Here is a 12,533-nt window from a genome sequence, read left to right as displayed (position 1 = left end):
GTCTTTGTAGTTTTCACCACACAGATCTTGCACATATTTTTTTCTAAATGTTTCATGTTTTTTGATGCTATTGTAAATATAAATTCAAAATTAGAAATGTTAAGTCCTCCAGCTTTCTTTTTTTCAAAGTCGTTTTGTCTATTTCTGGATTCTTTGCTTTTTTACATACATTTTAGTATTAGCTTTCTGGAAAAAGCCTGCTGAGATTTGTATAGGAGTGGTCTTGAATCTGTAGATCAACTTGAGAAGAATTGCTAAAAATAATATTGAGTCTTTCCATCCATGAACATGGAATATCTTCAATTTATTTAGGTCCTTTTACATTTTTGTCAATAATTTTTGTAGTTTTCAATGTACAAGTCTTGCACTTCTTTTGTTAAATTTATTCCTATTTTATTCCTTTTGATGCTATTGTGAACAGAATTGTCTTTTTAATTTCATTTTCAGATTGTTCATTACTGGTGTATAGAATACAATTGATTTGTGTGTGCTTTGGAAACTTATGTTTTTCAAATGATTTGTCTAAGTGGTTGAATTTATTGGCATAAAGTTGTTCATAATATTCTCTTGTTCTATCTTAATGTCTGCATTATCTATAGTGGTGTCATCTCTTAAATTCTTGATATTGATAATTTGTTTCCTCTCATTAATCAGTCTGGCTAACGGCTTATTAAAATTATTGATTTTTAAAATTATACTTTAAGCTCTGGGATACAAGTGCAGAACGTGCACGTTTGTTGCATAGGTATACACATGCCATGGTGGTTTGCTGCACCCATCAACCCGTCATCTACATTAGGTATTTCTCCTAATACTATCCCTCCCCTAGCTCCCCAACCCCTGACAGGCCCCGATGTGTGATGTTCCCCTCCCCATGTCCGTGTGTTCTCCTTGTTCAACTCCCACTTACAAGTGAGAACATGCGGTGTTTGGTTTTCTGTTCCTGTGTTAGTTTACCGACAGTGATGGTTTCCATTACTGGGTATATACCCAGAGGATTATAAATCATTCTATAAAGACACATGCACACATATGTTTATTGCAGCACAATTCACAATAGCAAAGACTTGGAACCAACCCAAATGCCCATCAATGATAAACTAGATAAAGAAAATGTGGCACATACATACCATGGAATACTATGTAGCTGTAAAAAAGGATGTGTTCGTGTCCTTTGCAGGGACATGGAAGAAGCTGGAAAATTGATCTTTTAATGCACCATTTTTTTTCTCAAGTGTTTTTCACTTTTCAACTTTATTGATCTACTCTTATCTTTATTATTTACTTTCTTTTGCCTGAGTTGGATTTTATTTCTTTTACTTTTTTTTTTCTAGTTTTTTAAGGTGGAGGCTTAGGCTATGATTTGAGACCTTTCTTATTTTCAGACGTAAGTATTTAATGATACAGAGTTCCCTGTAAACATTGTTTATCTGTGTTCCACAAACCTTGATATGTCAGAATTTCTTTTTTATTAAATTCAAAATATTTCCTAATTTTCACTGTACCTCTCTATTTAATCCATGGGTCGTTTAGAACTATGTTGCTTAATTTCCAAGTATTTTGATATTTTCTAGATATGTTTATATTATTGGTTTGTAATTTAATTTCACGTGGTCGCAGAATATACTTCATATTATTTCAGTATTTTAAATTTGTTGAAGTTGTTTTATGGCCCGGGATATCTTGCTGAATGGTTCATGTGAACTTGAATAAAATGTGTATTCTGTTGTTGAGTGGAACATTCTGTAAATGTCAACTAGATAAAGTTGGTTCATAGTGTTGCATATCCTTGCTGATTTTCTGTCTATTTCTTCTGTCAATTACTAAGAGACAAACTGTGAAGTCTCCAAGTGCAAATGTCTATTTTTTTAGTTCCATAACTTTTTTGCCTCATGTGTCTTGAAGCTCTTGTATTAAGTACATATGTATTTTCAATGGTTATGTCTTTTTGGTGAATTGATTCCCTTATCATTATAAAAAGTCCTTTTGGTAGTATTTCTTGTTCTGATGTCTACTTTGATACTAATATAACCACTCCAGATTTCATTTTGTTGTGTTTTGAAACTATTATTTTAAATAAATATATGGTTTTGGATAGCATTTCCATGGTATTTGTAGTTTCATTCTTTTACTTTTAATGTATTTATATCTTTATATTTAAAGTAGGTTCCGTGTAGGCAGCCTATAGTTGGGTTTTGCTTTTTAAAATTCAGGCTGTCAATCTCTGTCTTTTAATGTATGTATTTAGACCATTTACATTTATTATCAGTATTAATGTTGGGTTAAAATACAACATCTTACTAGTTGGGAATTAATATTGATGTGCTTTCTTTTTGTTACATCTGAATCTTCTGTGATTCTCCAAATGGTCTCTGCTGAGCTGTGGCAAACAGAGGGGAAGAGGTTATTCCATTCTGAAGAGTGCCAGTGCCAGTGGAGTCTCTAGTAGAGGTCAGCTATGCCCAGCCTATTGCACAGCCACCTAAATCTCAAGCAGCAGAAACAGCAATGTGGCAGACTGACAAAATGGCCAGTTATTCAACAAATCCCTTGATGAGTACTGTCTCATTAACATGGTGGATACAATCATTATACCACCAGTGTACAGACGAGAAAATTGAAGCTCAGAGAGACTAAGTGATCTGATCAAGATTATGCAGTGGCAGAGCTAAGATTTGAGCCCAGGTCCATCTGAATTTGAAATTTAACATCTTAATCACTATGTGGACAGGCTATAGATACATAATTTGAAGGCATACATTAATATTCTTAATCCAAATTGTTATCAATATGTAAGTTGAAGGATGTAATTACATTTTCAACCTGGTGAGGGGTTTGTGCCTTCAAGGTAAGATAACACAAACCTGTTAACTGTTAGATATTATCTATTTAAAGTGGCTATTTTTAAAAAGATGAAAGATAACGCATGCTAGTGAGGATGTGGAGACACTGGAACCCTTGTATGCCGTTGGTGGGAATATAAATTAGTACAGCCATTATAGAAACCAGAATGGAGTTTCCACAAAAAAATTAAAAATAGAACTACCATATGATCTAGCAATCTCCCTACTGGGTATATACCCAAAGGAAATGAAGTCAGTATGTGGAAGAGATATCTGCACTCTCATGTTCACTGCAGCATTATTCCCAACAGCCAAGATACAGAATCAACCTAAGTGTCCATTAATAGATAAACAGATAAAGGAAATGTGGTTATGTATACACAATGGAATACTACTCAACCTTAAAGAAGAAAATGCTGCCATTTGGAACAACATAGATGAATCTGGAGGACATTATGTTAAGTGATAGAAGCCAGGCACAGAAAGTCAAATAAAACATGATCTTACTTATATATGGAATCTTAAAAAGTAGAATTTATAGAAGCAGAAAGTAGAATGGTAGTTACAAGGGGATGACTGTTGGGGAGATGTTGGCCAAAGGAAACAAAATCTCAAGAGGAATGAGTTAAAGAGGTATACAATATGGTGACTGTAGTTAATAACAATATATTATATTCTTGAAAATTGCTAAGAAATTAGATTTTAAGTGTTCTCACTACAGAAAATAATAAGTATGTGAGGTAATGCATATGATGATTAGCTCAATTTAGCCATTCCAGTGTGTACATATTTCAAAACATTATCTTGTACATCATAAATATATACAGTTTTATTTGTCAGTGAAAAGTTAACTAACTAAAATTAAAAGAAAAACTGGTATTATTTGCCTTTATTAGAAATCCAGTAATTAATGGGAGACAAGGAAACGTAATTGAGTTGAAGACTCAATCAATTTGTACTAATGAATTGGCCAAGGGACATGTCTGCTAATTTGCCCATTTCTTGGGTTTGTAGCAAAGCAGGGTACAGGTGATTGCTTCAGTGGTGAAAGAAGCTCTCTAAATGAAGATAGCAAGTGGGGAAGCAGAGTGATTCTGACATCCGCTAACTAGATAAGTACACCGACTCCACCAGCTCATTGCTGCACTTTCATTCTACCCTGTGGAATCCCTTTTAGCCAATCCTTGATCAAATAATGTACCTATTGCAGAAATAAATTATGGGGAAGCACGTCCATCACTACCTCCCTAACTCAGAAAAATCAAGCTTTTTTCTGTTCTACGCTGTTTCCTGTCATGCATAATATAGCAAATTAATTAGTGGATCTGGCAGCATTTGCTAATACAATTTCTCTCCCTTGCTTGAGGTGAATTATGTTCATGCTTCAGTCACTTGAATATTACTCTTCCATGTTTGATGGAATTATGTTATCAGGTGATTATATTGCACACTATCTGATTCTAATTAAACCAGAAAATAGTGACATTGTATAAGAGGAGAATGTTTCACAGTGTGCACCACCCACCCCCTTGTCGCTACATCCCAGTTTTTAGAGCTCTTTGGGCTGTGCTTGGGTTATTTTCTTATGTTTATATCATCTTACTCTTCTCCAGACACAATGGCTTCTTGGGCATTGCCTTCATCTACTAGGTAATTTGTATAAATTGAGTCCTGGAAGACATAATGTTTACACTTGTCTTTTTTTTTAAAATCAGAAGCATAATGCACAGTAGCAACTGTGGGTATTTCAGATGATATCAAAGAAGAAAATGTGCTGTTTTGTCAAAATCATTCATGTAACTTAGCAAAGTTTCTGAGAGAAGAAAAACTAACATTTTAGAGGGGAAAGGGAGAAACGGGCTATAAAGATGAATTGGGGAAGCAGTGTAATGTAGAGGTTAAGATCACAGGCTTGTGCAGGGTTTGACTTCTGGTTCTGTCTTTATCTGACATTATTTCTTTCTCCTTACACAATAATAAGTGCTCAGGAGTTAATTGATTTGCCAAAGGTCTAATGATGAGGTAGTAAAAGAACCAGGGCTGGGCCTCCCCTTCCAGTTTTCTTTTTTTTTCTATACCCTATTAAATGCCAAGCCCTGATTCTGCCAGGGTGGAGAGTGAAGGGGAGCCTCTGGAGACATCAATGACAGCAGGTCACTGGGTATCAGAGTCTCCTTTCTCGTGAGGATAAAGATGTCCTTTTGAGTTAGACTACATTCGCCCTTCATGAACCTTGGGGACACTGATGGCAGGGAGAGGTTTCTAAAGGTTTAGACAACTCAGAGGTGAAATAGGCACCATGCTGCAAATGAAAGGCACTTTTATGGTTGGCTGAAAAAAGTATAGCACACTGCTTTAAACTTAGAAAGCCCAAGTGCAAGGTACAGTCAGGTGTGGTCTGCAGGCTTTGGTCTTTTGTCCCTGTTCAACAGCTGGTAAAGCTGGGAGAGGTAATTGCTGATAGAGACTTGCTCCTGTTGGGATAATATTTCTCAGACCATAGTCCTGCCATTTTCCAGACTTTTTCTTTTGGAGAAATGGGCTCCTACCTTGCAACAGCAAATTTTGTAATTCAGGTTGAACCTGGCTCTTTTTTTTCCCACTGATCTCTCTCTTTCTCGGTGAAGACCACTTGGCCTCCACCTCCCTGTTAGATATTATTCTTGGCCTATGTAAGCAGTGGAAAGCCTGAATTTTGCCCAGGCTTTGGGCAAGATGAAATGGCACCTTCTGGGTTGGTGGAAGGAAAGGGCTATTTCTTTGGGCTACTTGAAGGACTCAGAAAGCAAAAGAAAAATCATGTCTTTCTTTGCAGAATTTCTGCTGTGGAAAGAGGCAAAGCCAATCAAGAGACAGAGATCCTTGACACATATGTATTGAATATCTACTATATTGCAGGTCATATTCTGGGTGCTGGGGAGATAGCTGAACAAAACAGAAAAAAATCCCTGCCATGAGGAACCAGGAATAGGTGTTTAATATGGTCTGTGGAAAAAGTACAGGAATAAAAGTCCCAAACCTGGCCTTTTTACTAGTTTATAGTCTAGTGGGGAGAAATAGATGTTAAGAAACAACAAAAAGAGGAACGTATATAGTATATTGGAAGGTGATAAGTTTAAAGAAGAAAATTAAGCAAAGGAAAGAGGTAGCAAAAGCAGAGAAGAAATGGAGGAGGTTTCTATTTAAAATAGGGAGGTCAGAGGAGGCTTTCTGCACCAGAAGAATTTTGAGCAAAGACTTGAAGAGGCAAGAGAGTGAACCATGTAGATATCTGTGGGAAGAACACTACGGGAAGCAAACTCAGCAAGTGGAGAATTCCCGGTATGTTTTAGGAAGAGCAACAAGGCCAAGTGTGGTGGGACTAGAGAGAGAGAGAGAGAGCACAGGAGAGTGGTGAGAAATGAGGTCATCTTCAATGATTGTAGTTTGCTTAACTTGTGGCTGCTGGCAAGACAGGATGAAGTAGTTTGAGTTGTTTAAGAAAGACTTACTAGGTATGTGGGATCAGACTAGTACTAGGCTAGACCCCAGGACAGGAAAGATGACTCTGCATTCAAGGACCAAGTAGTTCAGTTCAAGATTGAATATTGGCCTGTATGGAAACTTAGAAACAGTGAGGCTCAGGTGTGTTACATATAGATATCTGAAAGAAGAGAGAAGGTTGTAGAGGATTGGATTGGATATAAGGCTCTGGAGGCAGACTGCCTGGGTATGAATCATAGCTCCATCATTTATTACTGGTGTGATCTTGGGAAAACCACTTCACCATCTTAGGATCAGTATTTACATCTATAAAATGGAGTTCACAATGGAAGGTACATTGCAGGGGTTTGTGAGGATTTAAGACAGCACATGTTTAGCAAGTGCCATGTACATAGTAAGCCCTCAGGAAATATGAGTTGACATTCTTATTATTCACTGAGGTGGTTAGAGAAGGATTCTGTAAAGCTTGAAACCATGGAGTTAGTGAAATGCCATGGACTCAACTCAAAGGAATTTCTACTAGGCTGCCCTTAACTTCTCTTAGGTGGTGCTTGGATAGATTGCATGTGACTGAAATAGTTTTTTGGTGCTGGAAGCATCATAAGGAGAGATGACCAGCGGATTAGAAATGAAGGGGTGATGGTTGTGCCTTTACCAACAGTTTGTTGCTATGGAGAAGAAGGCCCTCAAAGAAAAAGAGGAAAATGTGATCAAATACATCGGCATGGGGTTGAACAAGAGCAGTGAGGACAATGTTCATAGCTGACTGACTAGAGTAGTGTCAATAAGAATAGCAATTTATTAAGCATTTGCACATGTTATCTCATGTAGGGCTTACCGTAGTCCTATAAGGTGGGTACTCATATTATCTTTGTTTTGCCACAGAGGATGTGAAGGCTTACAGAAGTGAAGTGATATGCTAAAGGTCACATAGCTAGTAAGAGGCATATCTGGGACTCAGCTCAAGGGAATTTCCATTAGACTGCCCTTAACTTCTCTTAGATGGTGCTTATATGGCTTGCATGTGACTGAAATAGATTTTTGGTGCTAGGGGCATCATAAGGAGAGAGGTCTAGCAGATTGGAAACAAAGGGATGATGGTTGTGCCTTTACTAACAGTGTATTGAGCTATACTGCTTTATGTTCTTATGATCTCTTAGAAACAGAGACTTGGTTCTTTCCTGTCTTAAGGAGGAAAATCTGACTGCTGGGGTATGGCCATCCCCTAAAGTATCAAAAAGACATCTATTTCCATTTTCTTCCTCCTAATACCTAGGAGACAACAAAGTGGATTTCCAGTGGTACTTTCCACATGAGTGGAATGAACTTGGTAAAAGCTGACTTTCTACTAGAGGACAAAATATATAGGCTCTTCAATTTGAGTCATGGGATTTGGTGGGCAGCTGGACTGAGCCCAAAGACATCCCCACAGGGAGGCAAAGCTGGCTGGCATATGTGGAAAGGGTGAGTGGCTCAGGGAATAGATGCTGTGAGCCAGGTTGTGAATTTCCAGAGCCCAGGGATTGGAGCCACTTGACATTCACTTTAGGTGAACTGTGTTGTCTTACATCCTATTTTTCATGAATACTTTAAAAATTTTTGTTTTATTCTTTTAATTTTTTTGAGACAGAGTCTCTCTCTGTCACCCAGGCTGGAGTGTGATGGCGCTATCTCCGCTCACTACAACCTCTGCCTCCTGGGCTCAAGTGAATCTTGTGCCTCAGCCTCCTGAGCATCTGGGACCACAGGCACGCATGACCATGGCCAGCTGTATTTATTTTTTTTGGCATTTTTAGTACAGACTGGGTTTTACTGTGTTGGCCAGGCTGGTCTCGAACTCCTGGCCTCAGATGATCTGCCCACCTTGGCCTCCCAAAGTGCTGAGATTACAGATGTGAGCCACCATGCCCAGTCTTTCGTGAATACTTTTGATGTATGGAGTAACTCTCATAAATTTTAAAACAATATTTCAAATTCCTAACTCTTCTTGAAACAATAGGTCTTATGGGTGGCTAGTTTATTTCTTCTCTTTTCAGTTAATGATTGAATTCATTGAGCCCTTACTAGGTGGTGAGCACTCTCCGAGGTGCTGAAGGAAGACACCAAGATAGGATTACTGTATCTCAGAAGCTTATATTTTAGAGAACAACAAAGTACCATGCACATTTTACCATGTGCGTTTAGCTCGTTATATATGAAAATGACTTTTTACCTAAAAGTAATGAGCACAAGTCATGGATTTTAAAGGCAACTCGTTCAATTCTGACATCATACTCTTTGTCACCCCAATTGGTGAATCAGTATTTCCTTCAATAGTCCTGGGATAATGAAGAGTTGGTAAACATGTTACATAAAACTTTAGTAATTAAGAATATTGGACTCTTCCTGAAGATATGATATTTTAAATTCAGGACTAGAGCTCCTGAACCATATATTATAGGGAAAATCTAGAGGAAAATATAAAAGGTATTTATCAATGTTTGGTTGTGTGATCTTGGGTAGCTTCTTGTGCCTCATTGTTTTTGTCATTTAGAAAATGATAGAATTAATCTGTACATTGATAATGAAGTCCCTTTAAGTTCTAGAATTCTATAATTTTGGTCTTGAACTGAAATTACCATGACAAAGGATTTTGATAGATGTTACCTAATTGCCAACCAATGAAATGTTTTCTACAACTCTACCCCTGCTATTTTGGCATTTTATCTTTGTTAAGTGAAAAATGATATGTGTTGCTTTGAACTTTATTGCTTTAATTTGTTGCAGAAGTTGAGTGGCTTTTCACATATATTAAATTTGATTGGTTACTTTATTTAAAAAATTGTAAATTGTGTGATTTTGGTATCCAGGTAAGACACTGTGAAAGTTACCTTGTAATTAAGTTCTTGGGTGATTTATTGGAGGCCTTAATATTATTATAATAGATAATAGGGCTGTCTAAATGCCACTGTACTTGGTTATCAAGCTCAATGCCATTTAAATTTTTTTCAAAAAATTTTCGATGACATTCTTTTTATTGTTAACAATTTACTTTTTTCCCTTGATTGAAAAGACCAACACTCAAGTTTGAAAGAGAAATATTAATTTTTTGGGCTGCTGCAAACCTTGAGTTTGAACTCTAATCTTGCCACTTACTGCTTGTGTGACCTTCAGCAAAGTGCTCAATTTATAGGAACCTCAGTTTCATCATCTGTATATTGGGAATCACAATAAAATCTGCCTCAGAGATTATTGATAGAATTAGCAGAAATAATACATGCAAAATGCTTAGTGTATTGCCTGAAAACTTATTAAGGATTAATAAATGTTATTTATTATTGTAATCAACAGTTGTGCTAGAGAGCTATTTCACAATAATTATGATTATAATGAAAATGATAATTAAAATAATAAGACCCCCACAGTTTCTGATTTAGAATGTGTCTGAGGAAGAGCCTGAGGATGTGTCTTTCTAACACATTTTGGGGTGATGCTGATGCTGGTGGTCCAGGCACCGTGCTTGGAGAACTACTGTTCTAAGCATCTGAACAATGTGATCTCATTTGGTCCTTACCGGATCACTCTAGGAGGCAGGTTCTTTTATGATGGTGCTTTAATAAGTGAGAGATTAGGGAGGTTTAATAGCTTGCCCAAAACCCTGCAGCTTGGAAGTGGTGGAGCCAAGAGTTAAAGCTTTATGCTCTTCTTTCCACCTGTGATTACTTGTGTGGAGCTCTAAACCATTGATCTCCTGTATCCACCCCCTTGATGTCTTCTCTCACCACCTTTCCTGACTCTAAGCCATTGCCAATTACTGTCACCATCTCCTTGTCCACACTCGTGATTCCTGTGTCCCTCTCTTGCATTGTTTTCTTGGCATGGTCACAATCCTGGTTAAATTCAACCCGCTGCCTACTCCGTACCTGCCCTTGAGAAACTGAACATGGCTGGAGGAACATACAAAACTATTCCAACCTTGCCAGGAACCTCGAATGAGCCCTTAACACTGCCAGGAGATCACACTGCACTTACCTAGCCCATTCATTCTGCATCTTCCTTTTTCGTTTCTTTAAAAATTTATTTTATTGTGGTGAGAATGTTTAACATGAGATCTACCCTCTTAGGAACTGTCTAGATGTACAATACAGCGTTGTTAACGATTGGCACAATGTTCAGCAGATCTCTAGAACGTATTTGTCCTGCATGATTGAGACTTTATTGGTTAGCAACTTCCTCTTTCCCCCTTCCTCCAGCCCCTGGCAACTACCATTCTACTTAATGTCTCTATGCATTTGACTACTCTAATTTCCTGCCATAAACAATATGATATATCTGCACCTACACTCATGCAATATTTCTCTTTTTGTGACTGGCTTATTTCACTAAGCAAAATATCCTTATGATTCATCCATGTTGGATATTGCAGAATTTCCTTGTTTCTATTTATTTATTTTTTGAGATGGAGTCTCGCTCTGTCGCCCAGGCTGGAGTGCAGTGGTGTGATCTCGGCTCACTGCAACCTCCGCCTCCCGGGTTCACGCCATTCTCCTGCCTCAGCCTCCCGAGTAGCTGGGACTACAGGAGCCCACCACCATGCCCAGCTAATTTTTTATATTTTTAGTAGAGACAGGGTTTCACTCTGCTAGCCAGGATGGTCTTGATCTCCTGACCTTGTGATCCACCCACCTCGGCCTCCCAAAGTGCTGTGATTACAAGCGTGAGCCACCGCGCCTGGCCGTTTGTTTTTATTTTTTAAGTGAATGTATATACCACATTTTCTTTATCCATTCATACATCAGGGGACATTTAGGTTGTCTCCACATCTTGGCTATTGCGAGTAGGGCTGCAGTATACATTGGAGTGTTAATATCTCTTTGAGATCCTGATTTCAATTCTTTTGGATAAATACTCAATAATGGGATTGCTGGATTGTATGGTAGCTCACATTTTTTGAGGGAGAAGGAATCTCCATGTTTTCTATAGCATCTCTCACTTTCTTCAACACCTATGTTACATGTCTCTTTTCTTCTCAAACCCCATCTCCTTCCCATTCTTACTCTCAGCTGATGACCATGTTTCTTTGCTCTTTCAGAGAAATAAAGGAACCAGAAGGGAATTCACACTGACTCTCATAATCTCATCTCCCCACATTCTGGCATCTGCACTCACCCACTCCAACCTCTCACCTGTGCCCCATAGGTGGAAGGAGGGAAGGAAGTTCACAGGGGGTGTCTGGAGAGCTGGCGATGTTCTGTTTCTTGAGTTGGGCTCTGGTAGTATAAGAATATTCAGATTACAATTCCTTGAGCTGTGTACTTATAATTCATGCACTTTTCTGTATGCATATTATTTGTCAGTAAGTCCAAAAGCAAAAAAAAAAAGATAAACTCATTGAAGTTTAGGATGAAGCAGGGATAAGACTTATTTGCCTTTGAAACATTAGTTCTCAACCAAAGGAGATCCTCACCCCTGTCCCTCCCCACCAAGGGGGCATGTGGCAATTTCTGGAGATATCTTTGGTTGTCACAACTAGGGAGAAGGTACTCCTGGCATCTGGTTTGTAGAGGTCAGGGATGCTGCTAAACATTCTACAGTGCACAGAATAGTCCCCTACAATGAAGAGTTATCCAGCCCCAAATGCCAATAGTACTGACATTGAGAAACTTGGCCTCAAAAGAACCTGTCTGAGAAACTCCAGGATCACTTGAACATTAATTTCATCCACCATAGTCTTTGCTGATACTGAGCTCCTTATTTACTAGATTCAGAGAATGTTTCTTTTCCCAGGGGAGCGTCTGAGAGCAGGAGTGAATTTCATTTGCTACCTCGTAAATCTCTGAAATGGAAAACAGGTCTGAATATTCCTCTGTCTCTCTCTCTCTCTCCTAGTCTTTGAAGCCCTCCAAAGTGGGCCATGGCAGTTAGCTCACAAATTCCCTAGACACAATTTAAATGTCATTTTGGGGCTGGGACTAGGGCCTGAATATTTAAGATGTAAATTGTTTGGGCTGTGCCTAAATCTTTTATGGGTTTTACTGGATGAGAAAAATGAGTTACTACTTTTTGATAAAGTTCACTTTCCTTTCATATTATTGACAAACCCAGCCAAGTGAACCAGACTGCATCTGCCAGAGAAAATAGGGATGCTTGTTTGCGGGATGATATTAGATTCTGTTCCCAGCATGCCGTATTTATGGTTCAAAAATCAAAGAACAGGTAGGAGAGTTG

This window comes from Symphalangus syndactylus, chromosome 18 (genome assembly GCF_028878055.3).
Source record: "Symphalangus syndactylus isolate Jambi chromosome 18, NHGRI_mSymSyn1-v2.1_pri, whole genome shotgun sequence".
NCBI classification, from domain to species: Eukaryota; Metazoa; Chordata; class Mammalia; order Primates; family Hylobatidae; genus Symphalangus; species Symphalangus syndactylus.
Note: the sequence above shows the minus strand (reverse complement) of the source record.